At 39.4% G+C, this 18,246-nt stretch overlaps 1 protein-coding gene across 1 annotated transcript in view; it reads right to left on the bottom strand.

Moving 5' to 3' along the window:
* The window catches only part of LOC149324155 (phospholipid-transporting ATPase IC-like), a 92,836-nt gene that overhangs the window by 73,936 nt on the left and 654 nt on the right, over positions 1–18,246 (bottom strand). The gene's annotated exons all lie outside the window — the stretch shown is intronic.

Raw genomic sequence — 18,246 nt, 5'->3', positions numbered from 1 at the left:
TAAGTATGCTCCCAATTCTGTCATCCAGGTCATTGATAAAGATGTTGAATAGCACTGGGCCCAGGACAGAGCCCTGTGGGACCCCACTGGTCACTTCTCTCCAGGATGAAAAGGAGCCATTGTTGAGCACCCTTTGGCTTCGGCCGGTCAACCAGTTACAAATCCATGTAACAGTTGCCTTGTCTAGCCCACATTTTACAAGCTTCTTTGCAAGAATGTCATGGGAAACCTTGTCAAAGGCCTTACTGAAATCAAGATATACTATATCCACAGCATTCCCTTCATCTACCAAGCTGGTAATTTTATCAAAGAAAGAGATTAGATTTGTCTGGCATGACTTGTTTCTCTGAAACCCATGTTGAGTTTTTGTGATTATGGAATTGCCATCTAGATGTTCACAGACTCTCTGTTTAATGATCTGCTCCAAAATCTTTCCTGGTATTGATGTCAGACTAACTGGACGATAATTGCTGGGATCCTCTTTTTTCCCCTTTTTTAAGATGGGGACAACGTTTGCCCTCCTCCAGTCTGCTGGGACTTCTCCCGTTTTCCAGGAGTTTTCAAAGATTATTGCCAATGGCTCTGATATTACATTTGCCAGTTCTTTTAATACCCTTGGATGGAGTTCATCTGGTCCCGGAGACTTAAATTCATTTAGATTAACAAGGTGTTCCTCTACTATCTCTTTACTTATTCTGTGCTGAAATTCCCCTATTCTGTCCTCTGCTCCATTATCCTCAGGTTGAGCACCCTTTTCCTTTTCTGAGAAGACTGAGGCAAAGAAGGTGTTGAATAATTCTGCCTTTTCTCTGTCTTCTGTTAGCATTTTGCCATCTTCTCCACGCAGTGACCCTACCGTTTCCTTCTTCTTCCTTTTGCTGCGGACATATCCAAAAAAGCCATTTTTGTTGTCTTTAACCTCTCTAGCAAGCCTGAGTTCATTCTGCGCTTTAGCTTTTCTGACTTTACCCCTACAAATGCCTGCTATTTCTTTGAATTCCTTTTTTGTGATTTCCCCCTTTTTCCATTTCTTATACATCTTCCGTTTCAAACTTAGCAGTTATAGTTTTTTTTTGTCTAACCATACTGAACATGCTCTTCAGTAGAGAAGTGAAGAATGAAGTTCAGTAAATAGGGAATTTCTTCCCTGGAGACATAACATATTGAGTCTAATTAACGTTATCTCTTCCAATACCAATTAGAATGCATTCAGCAGTCAAATGTCAGAGCTAGATACATGCAAACTTCCCAGGACTAAAGGTAAAGTCGCGAAACACTCTGTTAAGATTCTTCACTTGCAGATTGCTGATCAGAAGCGACCTATGTCAATATTTTTTTTTTACATTTCACATGCTGAAGGCCCAGAAGACCAATCTATACAGATCTTTCAATGTTCATTTACCCTTCACAAGGAGGGTTTGAGTTCAATTCTAAAAACCCAAAACTAGGACTGTTCAATCTACGTTTCTTGTCAGCAAAACTTATTTCAGGAAGACTCACCAAAAATTATTTGCCCCAACTCCTTTACAGGCACTGTTTCTTACATACATTACCAGTTTTAGGTCTTTATCACATCAGTCTGCTGTCTTGCTGCATCCACATTAGTGTAAGGAAGTGGAAACATGTCAGTTTAGGAACATTCATTATCACATGTCTCTTCAAAAGCATGAAAGAGCTGCTTTGGCGACCTATGGCCCTGTGCTCTGTCTTCTGCATTGTCTTCATAAGCCCACCTTCCCGCCCTGTGCTCTACCCAGGTTTTATGATTTTTATTTTTACTGCAATTGGCAATATGAAATAAAAAAGGGACAGGGGGAGGAAAAGCAAAGCAAAAGAACACAGTGTGCTTAGGAATAGCAAGAGAGAGAAGAGGAGAAGCATGCCAACTGGGATTGCCAATATCGGAACTGCAATGGAAGAGACCTATTGAACCAGAGGCAGAGGTGGAAAAGCAGTGATACTGGGAACCATGGATGAGCTTTCCCTGTAAATGAAAAGGTGTGCTCCACTAGCTATGGAAATGCAAAGCAGCAACAGGCGAAACACAGCATTGTGAGATAAGTACCTACCAAACATGCTTTTACCCTGCTGAAATTCTACTTTGCTAGCCTTGTGTGATAAAGCCTTTGGTCTTTCTTGAGCAACATTGTTGGCAATGAACCTTTAATGCACCCTACTTTTCTCCAGACTTTTGTTTTTAAAATAAGGGCTATAAACATGCAGGAGTAAAGCAGCACACATCATGCTTTGTAGTCTTTTAGTTATAACTGAGTAACATTCTAGGAAGCATTATCATCTGTGGTTCAAAGAGAGCAATATAAATGCAACCCACCTCCAGTAATCTATGGTAACTCATGCAGGGAATGGGTTACTTCATATAATGCCTGTTTGTTGTTAAGACATGTATTGTGTGCACATATATAAGACAACAAGACATGTATTGTGTGCACATATATAAAACATGGAAGGCTAAGAAAGTGTGCATACTTATGAAAACCAATATGCCTAAATAGTTCTCTCAACATGTCTTCAACTATACAAATAGGGTTGAGCTAAAAGCAAGGTTGTCATGCAAAAATGAGATAAGATACCACAAACCATTTGAAACCATTGCTAAACTGGTAACGAAGATGGGCAGATAGCTCATGCATGCTAATAGGCCCATTTCTGAGAATTCATAGCAGTTTCCTCTACTACACAAAAGCAGTGAAATATGTTGCAAAGAAGCAGAAACTTGAACATTACACTTTTAACAGAAAGCAATCTAACTGATGACATTCATGGAGGAGTGGATTCTTAATATTACAGTACTCACAACACAAAACAGCTCTGTAGACAGAAATTAAATAGAGAAACTTACTAAGAAAAATCTTCCTGCAAAATACTTTGCTGAGAGGAAGGGGTTGTATCTCTGGGCAGTACTGGACACAGCAGAACATGTAAAAAGTCGTAGGTTATTCCACAGACTCTCCCGTTAGTAACTTCCAATAGCAATTTTTGGGAAAGTGTTTTCTGACTAATATGCAGTACTGTTTTGAACTGGTACAAGGCAGTTCCTTATGTCTTACAAAGATAAAAAAAATGAGCTGGCAACAGGAAACCTATCAAGGAATTCTCTTTGCTGCTTTGGAATAATTGCCAACTTCCTTCCCTTCCTTTTAAGGACTTTATGTCAGACCACTTGTCACTCTCGCTCAGTATTGTCTGTATTGACTGGCAGTGACCCTCACAATTTTTACACAGGAATCTGGACACACACTAGCTGGGAAGAAGCTTCTGCATACAAGGCAGGCTTGCCCTTCTCCTGAACTTTTCATAGCCTAGAAAAAGAGAGTAGTACTGTAGTTAGGATAAAGGCAATGTAGTGAACTAGTCAAAGACTGGCCAGAGGAAGGTTGGTTTCTAACTTCCAAGAGGAGAGAAGAGTCCAAACCAGGGGGGAAAGGGCAAATTCAATCCATTATATTTTGCTGGGCCTCTGCAATTGGGCCAGTAAATAGCACCTCAGAGTCACCCAAATCAGAGGACAGCATACCTAATGCCAACCAAACTATTTTATCCCATAAGGCAGAAAAATCCCACCAAAATTTCTCCTCCTTCCTGGTATTACTAATTGTTGTTGTTGCTGTGTGCCTTCAAGTTGTTTCCAACTTATGACCACCCTAAGGTCATATCACCTTAAACTTCTACCATACGTTTTTCTTGGCAAGATTTGTTCAGAGGAGGGTTGCCTCCTCTGAGGCAGAGAGTGTGTGACTTGCCCAGGGCCACTGAGTAGATTTCCATGGCCAAGCAAGGATTCAAATGCTGGCCTCTCAGTGTCCTAGTCCCACATTTAAACCACTACACCACACTGGACCTCTAGCAATGTATTAATAATGCAGTTTGCTGCCCTTTCACAACACATGCAATCTGCTGCCAGAGATATCCACCTCAGTCTACAATTTAATAGCAAGGTTAATCCTTACAGATAGGGTTGCCATAATGGAGGACCTCCAAACCGGGACAAATGTAGGACAAGGTTTGAAAATGTAGGACTTTTTTTTAAAAAAAATTCCGCGGTGCCAGGCTTCCTTCTCCTCCTCCCGGCCTGGGAGGGAGCCTAGGCCAGCTCCCAGGCCAGGAAGGGTGCGGGGAAGCTTGGCATCGTGGCGATCGCCGTGGTGCCAGGCTTCCTTCTCCTCCTCCCGGCCTGGGAGGAAGCCTAGGCCGGCTCCCAGGCCAGGAAGGGCGGGGGGAAGCTTGGCATCGCGGCGATCGCAGGCTTCCTTCTCCTCCTCCCGGCCTGGGAGGAAGCCTAGGCCGGCTCCCAGGCCGGGAAAGAGGCGGAGGCTGTTCCTCATTGCGGCAAACCGGGATTGTCCCGCCCCCCGGCGGGATATGGCAACCCTACTTACAGAGCAGTGAAAAATTAGGTATTTTATTCTTAAATCATTTTTTTCCTAAACAGAAACACTCGGTGGGATCTTTCCATACACAAATATTCACAGGCGAAGTAACAAAGGCTAGATACTACCAAGCTGTGCACTTTAGTAGATTTATTTATTAGTTCAAGGACATAAAAGACTAAGGTAGTAAATCTTAATCCTCATCCACTTCTAAAAACTGACATAAAAGGAAGAAGATGGGGCCTTGAATGTCTAAAAACCCAGCTACACCTATAATGCTTGTTCACAAACACCTTCACTGCTATCTCATTACCCTAGGCTATAACAGAAAATACAAAATTAGCTAGGAGGCCAAGACATTTGGCAGGCAAGTAGCTCATTTAAGTCTCTGTTGCAAACTACAAGCCTGGGGACTAGATCACTGCTAGAAGATTGCCCAAGGGAGAAAAAGGGAAGAAAACAATTTAAGAAGAGTATGAAGTTGAGCTTCATGGGTTTGGCAGCAGTAAGGAAAGGCACTTGCAAACATACTACATTTTCCTCAATTTATCCCCAAGAATAAATCTATTTCCACACAATCCATTAAGCCTCCTTTATGGAGGTCACTGAGAATGCATTTGAAATGCTCCAAATACTTAGAAAGAACTATATAAATGTGAAGTATAACCTCTATGTTCAGAGACGGCAGGTTCTCCTGCTTTCACCCTAAACAAAGTCCAGGCTTAAAGACACTGCTTAGTCTCAATTAGAGGAGACCCACTGAATCAAAGGTAAGCTCCATTAATTTCAATTGATGTTGAACTGCTACACCCAGCATTAACTATCATTGGCTATCCTAGCTAATGTTACCAGGAGAAGAAGTTCAACAACATCTAGAGAGGCAGATTAAACATATTTTAAAAAAGAAAATAGCTAACAGTTCACAAAATATAAAAATTAAAAGTGTTTAAACAATTAAAAAAAACAGTTAAAACCAGTTAAAAACAAAAAAAAGTATAAAATGTACAACAGCACAACAAAAATAGCAACCAGAAAATCCAGAACACTGAACAAGGCCTGTCCTGCCAAACATTCTCAAAGCCCTGTTGAAATAGAGAAGCCCCCACTTGTTTGAAGAAAGAGACGGGGAGGCTGCTAGTGTAACTTCTCTGGGAAACGAGTTCCAGAGCAGGTAGGCAGCCCTGAGAAGGCTCTTTCCCATAGTCCTCCTACCAGATGTAACTGAGGGTAGTGGGTCAAAGAGCCTTCTCGGCAAATCTCAAACCATAGACAGGTTTGTAAAACAGAATGCAGTCCTTTAAATAATCTGGACCTGAGCCATATAATACAAATAATCCAAGCCTTTAATAGAATGTTCACACTCTCCCATCTAAAAAGATGGCAGTGGCAAATCCCTTCTGAAGAAACGTGCTAAGAAAGCCCTATGATTTGCTTGCCTTAGGGTCACCATAAGTCAGAAACAACTTCAAGGCACACCACCACCACAACAGAGCCAAATAGGACTAATAGTGCTAAATATAAACAGACTTGGAAGTCATTCACTCTTAGAAATCAGTTTGGTCCAATAAAGGCAGCTAAAACCATTTCAATTTCCAGCTTATTTGATATTTAACTCTTGGCTGGATAGGTTTCATTTGGCTTCAACAGCATGTTTGTATTTGGAAGTTACATTAAAGTCTGTCCACCTTCATCCTCACTGTAATCCTACTCTAAGACACCATGATTGCTGTTCAGATTGGAGTGATGCATAACATGAAATAGCCATGCTGTGATTGTTTTGGTCCATGTTTTTGTCAGATGTTTTGGCACATGTGAAATGACCTTTTTTCCTCCAGTGATTTATGTTACAGGTCCATGAACGTGCCTCCTCTTGAGCTGTCTAACAGGTGCATAAACTGTGACTAATTCATAATTACTGTTCTTATGTGAGAGATCTGCCACTCCAAATCCAGCTTTGCTTGTACAACAATGTAACATGAGCAAAGTTCAACAAAACAGCTTTGTTTTGTACCCTGGCCCCTCTCTCATCTTCCCATCAGTTCTCCACCTTTATTTATCACCACTCGTGTTGGAATTTGCTATCACAGGATTGTGACGATGACCAGCAAACTTATTTTTTGTGACTGGACAAATGAGTGGATAAGTACATCAATGGCTGTTAGCATGAAAGAACCTTGTTTGAGCCACACAGATATAACACATAGTTTAGTGTGGCAAATATGAGCCAAAACAATCCACAGATAGCCATGTTCTATTCCCCCCGCCCCCCCAATTATTGCAAGGAAGAATTTGAAAATGTTTGTTTCTAGTTTTGATTAACTGCAAGCTGTCATTAAGTACATATAATTTGTATATAACCCTGTGTATACATGGCCAAAGCATTACATCTGCACCATGTAGGGGTCTGCTGTTACCTGTATTTTTGGTAATTTTTGGAATTTTTTCTCTTTTACTAGTGTCGTTGCTCACCATCATACTGCTGATGAGAGAAAATATTGTTTTAATAAGGAAAGAAGATTATGCCATGAGCGTTTCAATCAACTTGATTTCTAGGACTCTATGGGACCAGGATTCAAATTTCTGCTCACCCATGGAACCCCACTGGGTGACCCAGAGTCAGTAACACTTTTTCAGCCTTAGAGGAAGGCAATGGCAAAAGAACTCTGAACAAATATTGCCAATAAATTCCAGGTTCACCTTTAAGTCACCATAAGCTGGAAAGGGCTTGAAGACATATAACAACAGATTGTCCTAGATGGGTTTTTTAATGCATATTCATATGAAATGTGAGCCTTACTGAACAACTTCTGAGCTCTGCAATATGTAATATGTACATACCCCAAAGCTTCCCTCATTTATACATAGTTAAGATCAGATAGAATGTCCACAGGTTTTTGATTGGTAAGTCAAAGTAAAATATGGCACAAGGAAGAGGAGGAGATTTGTAGAGTGGATTGGCGAATGAAATAGAAACAGCCAGGACAACCCATTCTAGGATGGAGATGCCAGAGGCTCTGCTTAGCTATGGTGTCCTGCTTGTAGAATGCTTTTACATGAAGGTGAGTCAGGGGCCAATATTGGTTTTACTCTACTGCTAAGTTAGAACCTGGCTGTTCACCCAAACTTTGGATGCTTAGTGATCACTGCTTGGTTTTGCACTATTACATTGTGGATTTTGTTTTTCTCATTTTTGTTTGTATCATGTTGAACTGTTTTAAAATGTATAGATTGCTTTAAATGGTTTTGAAGCAGTTTTTACTGACTGTACTCTGCCCAGAATTTTGGATCTATATTCAGAGCACGATAAAAATGTTTAAAATTTTTAACAGGGTTGTGACTGCCAATATGTTCTCTTTTTGCCACACATCACATTTTCATTGTACAGTTGGCCCTTCTTATACAGATTTTTTATACATAGATTCAAGCATCCATATCTTGAAAAAATTTTTTTAAAAAGTATAAATTTCAAGTATCAAACCTTGATTTTTTTCATTTTATATAAGGGACACCATTTTGCTATGCCATTGTATTTAATGGGACTTGAGCATACACAGATTTTGTTATTCACGGGGATTCCTGGAACCAAACCCCAGCGGATAACAAGGGTCCACTGTAATGTACTTATCACAAAAAGCTTTTACAAATGCTCTACTTGTGAAATGCCAAATATTTAGTGATCAACTAAGATTGTAATCAATTATAAACATTACTCTTCTACACAGCCTTCAGGGAGCTGGGGTAGTGCAACTTGGGGGTAGTGCAACTTGGGGGACCTATGATATAGAAGTTGCTCACGTCCAGTTTAGAAAATCAAAATTGACCTGCATGGAGCCTAGGGCTTGTGTGATCCCTGGCCCTTCACACCTTTCTATGGTCTGAAAAGCTAAAACTTCTAGTTTGCAGAAAAGCATACAGTGATGTTTCATTTGTTATGGGCCTGAACAGACAGGCAAAATAAAGTTGCTTCGGGTCATTTTGGAGGTATGCTGTTTAAATGATGCATGCGTCCTAAGGGGCCGGAAGCTGCACCAAAGCCACACTCCAGTCCTAAGGACTGGAGCGCAGCTTTGGTGCAGCTTCTGGCATCTTAAGATGTGTGCGTCATTTAAACAGCATACCTCTAAAGTGACCCGAAGCAGCTTTATTTTGGCCTGTGTGTTCAGGCTCTTATGTCATCTAAAATTTATTATTCATAGCCATAGGCAATCACAATTTTGTACACAAAAGAAAAACAGATATAAAAAGCTGATTACAAAATTTTGCCCAATTGTGACAAAACATGACAAAATGGCTCATTGCATCTAATTTCTGTCATGGCAAATCACAATGTATCATTATGTCAATGTAGGCAAAAATACTGTTTTTCTACAAGAATATGCAAAATCTGTGAATTAGTTGTTTTGCAATTTAAGATTTGGCTAAGTTTCAGATAGTATTTAATGTTGTACTATATATTATATAAATGCTGGAAATTACTTTTCGGACTAGCATTCTTACAATTCCCTAGCCAGAATGCACTACCCATCGGCCATACTGGCAGTGCTATAGAGGATCTTTGCATAAACTGAACCAATATTTTCTTCCACCTTGAACTTATTATACTTTATCATAAACAAGAATCTTTGATCCCAACATGGAATACTTCAGTTATCAAAGCTGCTCTTACATAGATGTCCTTCCTTATGTTGAAGGGACACAAATGTGATCTAGAACTTGCATAAACACAGCCAACAACTATTTTCATTATCACAACAGAACTTTCCCTCCTACTGTTGTAAAGCTTTGGCTTGTGATTGCATTTGGTAGAACATATTTATTGTTACTCAGTTTTAAATGGCTGCATAAGTAAATATTTTGTAAAGTTGATTTCAAGGACAAAATGTCCAGTGGAACAATGTGCACATTTTGAAAAAATTAACATAACAAGTAACAAATTTGTATGTTTCATTATGTCCCTGTTTTTGTGTGGTGCAATGCATAATTAAATGTATGTACTAAAAATATCACACACATTTCTGGTTGACTGGAAGATGAAGAGTAATGTTTTGTCGTGCTGGTTATGATCTACAAGGTCTTTGTGAGGCAACCCAGTCTATTTGAAAAACGATCATTCCTGATAACAGCTTGCCTGTTTTAATATCTTCAGGGGAGGGCTTTCTTTCAGACTCATCAGTGGCATCACTAGGATTGGCTTCACCCAGTGCAGTAACTCATGGTGTCATCCCCCATTGACCTTCTCCCATACCACTCCATTCCAAATCCTTAGTAATGTTTTTGTACTAATATTACTCATTAATCATAATTCCTGTATATTACTGAATGTAATGATAATAACTGTGGTGTAAATTAGCAAAATTAAATCACATCTTTAAATTACAATACCATGTGCACAGCCAAAATGAATTTACATATACATAGTTTCATGTGGTTGAAGTGAAAATGTGATGTTTTTAAAATAATTTTGGGGAAAAAATCAAAAAGTAAAAACTGGGCCCTTCCTTTCTCCTCCTACTAAGCGTCATCCCACTCACACCATCTCTTCAGCATTTTACAGGGACGCAGGTGAATGCCACAGCCCCTTTCTACCCAGAGCCAAATGTTTGAGGTTCAGCAGTGTCAACCCCCCCTCCCACTTAGGGTCTGCACCCTCACTAGTGATGGCAATGAGTCCCACTACCATCACAAATACATTTGGACAGGACAAGGAGAGCGCCTTCTCAGAGGCTGCTCTCACGCTGTGTAGTTCCCTTCCATGGCAGGTTAGGTTGATTCCCCACATTCTCTTTCCAGCAGCAGGTAAACACCTTTCTGTTTACCTAGGGCCGGCCTTTGGCTTTTAACTGTCTGTTGAAAAGAGTCATTCAATTGGTGTGCTCTATTTTTTTCATTATTACTGCATTTTAACTGCTTTTTTGAATCATTTTACATTAATGTTCTATTTTTTTTAAATGTTTGTATTATCTTTTATTTTAACTATATTTTGTTTTAACTTATCTTGCAAGCTATCTTGGGTCTCATATTAGGAAAGAGTGCAATCACAGGTTAGTCCCAGTAGTCTAACATTCTCACACACTGTTTTTGTAGTAATGAGGAGGTCATAGCATCAAAATCAGATGGAAGGTTTGTCAACAGCAAGCACAGGTATCAGCAGCTTAGAATATAGAATATATATTTTTATATAGAATATAAAGTTTTAAACGCAAAACTTTTAACAGGGTTGTGACTGCCAATATGTTCTCTTTTTACCACACATCACAATTTTATTGTAATATACTTTTTACAAAAGGCTTTTACAGATGCTCTACCTGTGAAATGCCAAATATTTTGTGAACAACTAAGTCTGTAACCAATCATAAACATGACTTTTCTACACAGCCCTCTATATCCACAGATTCTGCACCCACACCTCAGTCAGTATAAAATGTATAAAAGGTTAGTGTAAAATGGGTAGACATATGTAGGAATATATATATATATTCAAAGTGACACAGGGAGAAAATACACACCAACTATTATTGTGCCTGAAAAAAAAGGGCAATCTGATACAGAACTGGGATGAGATGAGCATAATGGTGGGTTTCTGAGAAGTGGGAAAAGAAAATGAGACTGACATTCCCCCCCCCCCCCCCCATAGGATAAATAGGAAGATTGGTATCATAAATTGCAGCTTTTTAAGAGCAGTAATATTAGTGACAACCTCAGAATATCAGTGCCCTCTATGCTTGTTTAGGAATATATTCTTGTTTTGTGACTGCATGCCTACCAATGTACACAGGAATATATAGTCAAGGTAGATTGAAGAAGGGGGTCTCTTAGATGTACTTCAGCAATGTGTTAATTTACTAACAGATACCACACAACAATGTACCAATTTTCAAAATGTTATATGTGTTAGCAGTGTTACATTATAAGAAGGGCCAGAAATTTTGTGACACCTTTAAGCTTCATAAATATATGTAAATCAATGTTTTCAGATGCATAACTGAGTACAGTGTTGAAGCCTAAGGTAAAATATATACCATTACAAAGTAGTGGAGATGGGATCAGAGTGCAATAGATTACAGAACGTGTCAAATGTCTTATTAGCATTGGTCATAAATCTTCAAAGGTCTAGTTTAGTATAAATATCTTGGCATTTATAAACTGTTACAGAAGGCTGCTAGATTGTTAACTGCCTCCAAAATGTTTAAGATATTTTTTTTTTGGAGGGAGGAATCTGGCTATATACACAACTGTAGTGAAAGCCAACCTATTAATACATGTAAGGTGTTCAAATGCTCTTGCCCATGTTCATCTCCTGGACTCATCCTTACAGCTATCATCTCAAGTAGATGTAATGGCCAGGAGTGCCTGGTATCAGCTTCGGCTGATACACCAACTGTGCCCCTGTCTGGACCGAAAGGACCTTGAAACAGTAGTACATGCATTGGTAACCTCTCGCTTAGATTTGTGCAATGCGCTCTACATGGGGCTACCTTTGTACCAGGTTCGGAAGCTTCAACTAGTTCAAAATGCTGCATCCAGATTGGTTGCCGGAATTTCAAGGTCGGACCACATAACACCTGTCTTAAAATCTCTCCACTGGCTGCCAATTAGCTTCTGGGCTCAATACAAAGTGTTGGTTATTACCTATAAAGCCCTATATGGCTTGGGCCCGAGTTACTTGAGGGAACGCCTCTCCCTACACAATCCGCCTCGCACTCTCAGAACATCAGGGAAGTACATACTTGAGTAATAATAATAATAATAATAATAATAAGTTTTATTTATAGACCGCTATTCCGCAATGATCATAGCGGTGTACAGTAAAAATTGTAATACAAATCAAAATACAAGGTGACAGTTAAAGGGGGAGAAGTCTCGTCCTTCAGACAGTCCCTGATGTTGCTGGGTCTGCCTGATCGCTCCCTCTGAGGCCAAGGTGACAGTTGAGGAGGGAGGGGCCTCTTCCTTCAGACAGTCCCTGATGTACTCCAAGGTGAGACTGGAAACAACTCACCAAAGAACATTTACAGTGATAGCTCTGACGTGTTGGAATAAACTTCCGGAAGAGATCCAACTTAGTCCTACTTTAAATGTTTTTAGGAAATCGTTGAAAACCTTTCTCTTCTGTCTTGCATACCCTCCTGACTCTTTTTAGAGAAATCATCCCTTAACAGAAGTTACCTCAAGATGTTTGACCTGCGATTAAGATATTTAAGATTGTTTCTTATGATGTTTTTAAAATGTTTTATTCAAATTGTATTTGAGATTTGTAATGCCATTTGATATGTGGTAAACCGCTTTGATCATGTTGGAAGAGCAGTACATAAATAAAGTTTTATTTTTACTATTATTATGTTCAAACTTCCCTTGAAATGCTAGCATTTATTAATGTGTGCACTTGTGAAATGTGTAATTTAAAAAAACCCCACCTCTGCCTCCCCACTGCCAGACTTAAATGCTTTTCAAAAGTTGATGTGAATTGGCCAAATGCTAGACTATTTTACTTATCCACATACAGACATTTTAAAAAAGAAAATAGCAAAGCAAAATAGTTTTGTGAGTATGGAGATGAGTTTCAGATGATTGCAACTACAAGTTACATTTCATGATCCCCTGAGTTTTGGAAGTCAACCAATGTGAACTGTGCCAATCCAATGGTATTTACCTTAACAAGCAATTATTCTAAAAGAATCTGAAAGGAGCTGCTACACAGTACATCTTTACTAATGCCTACCCAAGAGACAAGCAAGTAGCCAGTAGCTACACAGTTTGGGGTGCGGTGGTAAAATGTCACATTCTGCACCCCCATCAGCCAATGACAGTGCTGTTGTTTAATGGAAAAAAACCTGGTTTCACTGTTTACATGCCATGTCTAGCATGGAATGATCTAAAGCTCTGGGTAAATAGTGCACATACTTGAAGAAGGACACACTAAATTCTGGTCAAAAGAGTAGAATTGCTGGACTGACTGTACTTCTCAGGTATGGTTGCAACCTCCTTGAATTCCTGCTCTGGTATATCACTTACAAGTCATTCTGGCCTAAGCAATGTCAAAACAGGGAAGGAGCTTTTTATCTATCACACCTAGAACACAGTTTTCAGCCATGTGACAAAAGTACACATCTATCAATTGTGGCAGAAATTTTGTCAACAATTTGCCTTTGCACAATTACTTGGAATTCAGCACTGTTAAACACAATGGGTTGGCCCCAGATTTAGACACTACTGAAAATCAATAAGACTTAATTTGACCATGACTAACTGAAATCCAATAATGTTGGTATTTGCTTTGAAAACAGTTAAGTATTGGTCCAGATTAGTAAGAATTTATTTTCAAGCAAGTATTTATTGGATCAGGCTGTTTCCTGCAATACATCACATAGTTATTATGACTGCAGCTAACACTACAGTACAAACTAACAACATTCTCAATATTTCTGTTTTAGCACTCTCACGGTACAACCTACTCCAGAGAGGGATTTTGCAACCTTGACTTCTTCAACTTCAGTTTTAGCACAATGGTAGAAACTTTCCTATTTATCTAAGCTTTTAAATTTATTGATCTGTCCATTTATTGATCTGTCAGTTTTATTTTTGACATGATTTTATAATTAGTTCTTCCTGCTGGGCACTGGACATGTTCAACCATCACTGGGCTATTTGTATGTATGTGGGAAGCTCCCCCAAGCACTTCCCACCCTTGACATTTCTTTTGGGGTATGTTCAAAAACCTCAGGATTCACTCAGGTCTGCTAATTCCTCCCTTCTTGTCTTGTACATTGCTGCCTATCCTTCTCTCAAACAAGACTCAAAGAACTGAGTTGCAACAAGAATATAGGATATTGTATTTCTCAGCACATTTACAGTGGAGTCCTGTCTGCACTATTGTAATGCAGTCTATGTAGGACTGCCTTTGGAAACTGTCCAGAAACTTCAACGAGTTCAAAATACTACAGCCAGAATGCTGACCAGGGCCAGTTACAGTGAGTATGTAACTCTCTTGTTGAAACATCTTCATTGGCTACTGGTTCATTTCCAGGTACAATTCAAAGTGCTGGTCATGACCTATAAAGCCTGACATGGCTTAGTTCCAGACTATTTGAGAGACCATATCTCACCATACAAACCTGCTATAGCCCTAAGGTCTTCAGATGGCTTTCTCTTGGCCCTGCCAAAACTACAGGCTCACTTGGTAAAGACATGAGAGGCAGCCTTCTCCGTGGCTGCTCCCACCCTCTGGAACTCTTTCCCTTGGGAGGCTCAGCTGGCACCTTCCCTGCTGGCCTTTCACCAGCAAGTAAGAACATTTTTATGCAGGCAAGCATTTGATACATAATGCATAGCAGGGTGGTTTTTATGGAGCACATGGGTTTTTAGTTATGTTTTTAACTTGTGTATATATTAAGTTGATTTTATATTGTGTGCAGATGTTTTTAATTGTTTTGAATTTTACTGAGATTTTAAATGTCTTGTCTGTGAGCTGCCTTGGGTCCTCCGGGGAGAAAGGTGGCAAATAAATGAAACTATATATATATCTGTTTCCTAGAAATTGTGTTTCTTTTTGGTAGAATTGCTTTACACATAGTGTGATGCATAAAGGTAGCAAATATTACCTGATCTTAGAAGTTAAGCATAGTCAGCTCTGGTTAGTACTTGGATGGGAAACTGCCAATGCATACCAGTGGAAGGAAACTGGCAAAACCACCTCTGAGTATTCCTTGCCTAAGAAAACTCTATGGGGTCACTATAATGCATGTCCTTTTAAACTGATGTGTATTTTAATTGATGCCTTTTAACTGATGTGGTGTGTCTGTTAACTGCTGTTATTCCATGAGGAGAGGCAAGTAAGAAATAATAATAATAATAATAATAATAATAATAATAATAATATTCTACAGGCAACCTGAAGGCACATAAACACACACAAACATCTTTTATCTTATATCCCGTCTTTCCTTGAATGGGCTCACCATTTAATGTACCAGCCTTTAGGCCACCTTTCTATGATTTGTACCCAAAAAGTTTAACAGAGGAAACTTACTAATTTAGAAATATCAGTGAACAACAATAGTGTATAATAAAATCTGAAGAAGCTCAGACAATAAAATGAGTAATTATGAACAACAGCAAGCCGTAATGATTATATCAATAATATGGTTCCAGGGAAAAAATTGAAAGTAATTTCACCTGATGCCAAAGTAACAGCAAAACTAATGCTCAATGAACAGTCTTGAGGATGAGGGTATTCTAAAGATCAGTGGACACCAGTGCTGCCCTGATAGCAGCATCCAGAATGAAGCTTTCAATGGCAGTCTCAGAGAATGGGCAGGATTGTACGGAAGACGACAATGCTGTATCAGCAAAGTATTATACGTGCCACACAGGCTACCTACAGAAACAGGGTTCCATTCAGTTACTGTAATCTGAATAGTAATAGTCCACCTAGAATCCTAAAGTAACACCTTTGACCATGAAATGGAACAAAAACCCAGATACACTGGTCCACTGAACAGTTTAACTGGAACATTGAAAAGCATATCCAGACGTTTGAAGTGTTGGATTAGAAAGCAGACAGCAAACAAAATTTTGTGAAAAATGTGGGGTGACTGTTACTTGCTCCTCACTCTCTGAACAGTGAGGGGTTTCAGTAGAAGTATTAAAGGATTTAACTTCTTCAGAGAACAAACACTGGAAAACTGCATAACATTTGCATTACTTATAAATATTCTAACAGAACTGAAGTGGAAGCAAATAACCAGTCTTACAAGGCAATTCTGCTATGTCACATCACTTTCCCAAAGAGACCCCGAATCCCAACGTATTTTTATAGCTATCTAATAAATTTGTGTATGGCTTTGTGTATTCAAAACTAGAGTGTTGCTTCTACTCCTTTTATTTAGTCAGGATATACTTTATTGCTTTGTGGCTTCAAGTTGTTTCCGACTTATGGCAACCCTATCATGGGTTTTCTTGGCAAATTCCTTCAGAAGGGGTTTAAAACTGCCATCGTCTGAGGCTGGGAGACTGTGGCTTGCCCAAGGTCATCCAGTGGGTTTTCATGGTTGAGCAGAGATTCAAACGCTGATCTCCAGAGTTCTAGTCCAACAATCAAACCATTACACATGCTGGGTTTCTTGAGGATGTACTTGCAACCATCTAAAAATTCTGATGAGTATCTCATTCAAAGACTAAGAGATGTTCCCAACTCCTGGGAAACCATCACCTAACCGTTTGCTTCACGGCTAAAACATAAGTGCACTATCCTTGTTTATTAACCAGCAGTAGAGCAGAGCAAGGGAGGGCAGAGTGCCTTGAAGAGATCTCATCCATAGGGCTGCCATGAGTGGAGGGCAGTTTGAGGGCAGTTAACAAGAACAAGGAGACTACTGAAAGCGACACTTGGCCATCAGACTGAAACAACACCCTGGCCTGATTTAAAGACAAGAAAATGTACCAGTTTTGGATATTATAAGTGGGAAAAGAAAGGCTAAAATATTGTGACTAAAGCTCAATATATATATATCATGCTATAGACAGGAGCCACTTGTTTGCATTGCAGGCTTGTGAAAACAGGTACATTGTAATCAGATTTATAGAAAAAATAACCAACTGCAACCCCAACAAACTTTGTTTTCCTTTTGTTCATATACCCATATTCAGATCACAGAGTTAAAAGACTGCAAGGTCAAACCCAAGCAGAAATGATCTGTTTCATGGAAAAACTGGATCTCTTTTTATTTCTTTTAAAAACTTTTAAAAGAGAGACAAATGTTTTTTTTGTCAGCACAGCACACACAAACAGCAAGTAGCAAAAAGGGTCAAGATTATACTATTCTTGTTGTTTTTTGAAAGCAAAAGTCTGGGCTTGCTGGAGGTGGGAGAAATTAAGAAGCGTACACTCCAGTCACCTCTTGCTTTGGAGCCAACATCTGAGTCACCTCTTGCTTTGGAGCCATGAAGTGTGGAGATGTGGTGCCCTCAAGTCACTGGGAGAACAAGGCCCCAGTAAACCTGGCTGAGACTTTGCCCAAATGATCTCCACCCTTCAGCTATGACTCCCAAACCTCTAGATCCTTGCTTTCTCTATCCTCCCCCCCCCCCAATACACCAATCCCCAACAAAAGTAAAATAATAATAAAAATAATACCTCTCAAACCTCTAGATTCCTGCCTCCATTATCTCCCCAATATTCCACCATCACAATAATACTTCGTAAACCTGTAGATCCTTGTTTTCCCCACTTCCCCCAATATACCACCACCCACAAATATAAATTAATAATAATAATAATAATACCTTGCAAACCTTTGCCTTCCCTACCTCCCCAGTAATCCACCACCCACAAAAATGAAATAATAATACCTCCCAAACTCCTAGTTCCTTGCCTTCCCTACTTCCCCCAATATTCCACCATCCATTAAAATACTACTACTAACAATAATAATAATAATACCTGCTAAACCTCTTATGCCTTGCTGTCCCTATCTCTCCCAATATTCCACCACCCATAATAATAATAATAATAATAATAATAATAGCTCTTGAACCTCCTGCTCCTTGCCTTCCCCAGTATTCCAGAATAAGAGAGGGAGAATAGCAATATGTCCCAACACTATGTATCCCAAAGAACATGTACTAAAAACTAATGAAAACTATACTTTATAATTTTGAAATCCGGAGAGGTCTATAGTCTCAACTGAAGAAGACCTTGATGTCCAAACAGCTGTACAACTCTGGAGGCAGCCATCCTGCTGCCTGTGAAAGATTGCCTCTTATTGACCGCCATGGATTAGTAATTTGTGTTAGAATCATATTTGGTGACAAAGATTCCACAGAACTGGATGCACTCTTTGAGAAGAGGATTTATTTGACA

The sequence above is a fragment of the Sceloporus occidentalis genome, unplaced genomic scaffold (genome assembly GCF_023333645.1).
Source record: "Sceloporus occidentalis isolate IW3139 unplaced genomic scaffold, rSceOcc1.0.p SCAF_1, whole genome shotgun sequence".
Classification (NCBI taxonomy): domain Eukaryota; kingdom Metazoa; phylum Chordata; class Lepidosauria; order Squamata; family Phrynosomatidae; genus Sceloporus; species Sceloporus occidentalis.
The sequence above is the reverse complement of the archived record's forward strand: the minus strand, read 5'-3'. Positions and strand labels throughout refer to the sequence as shown.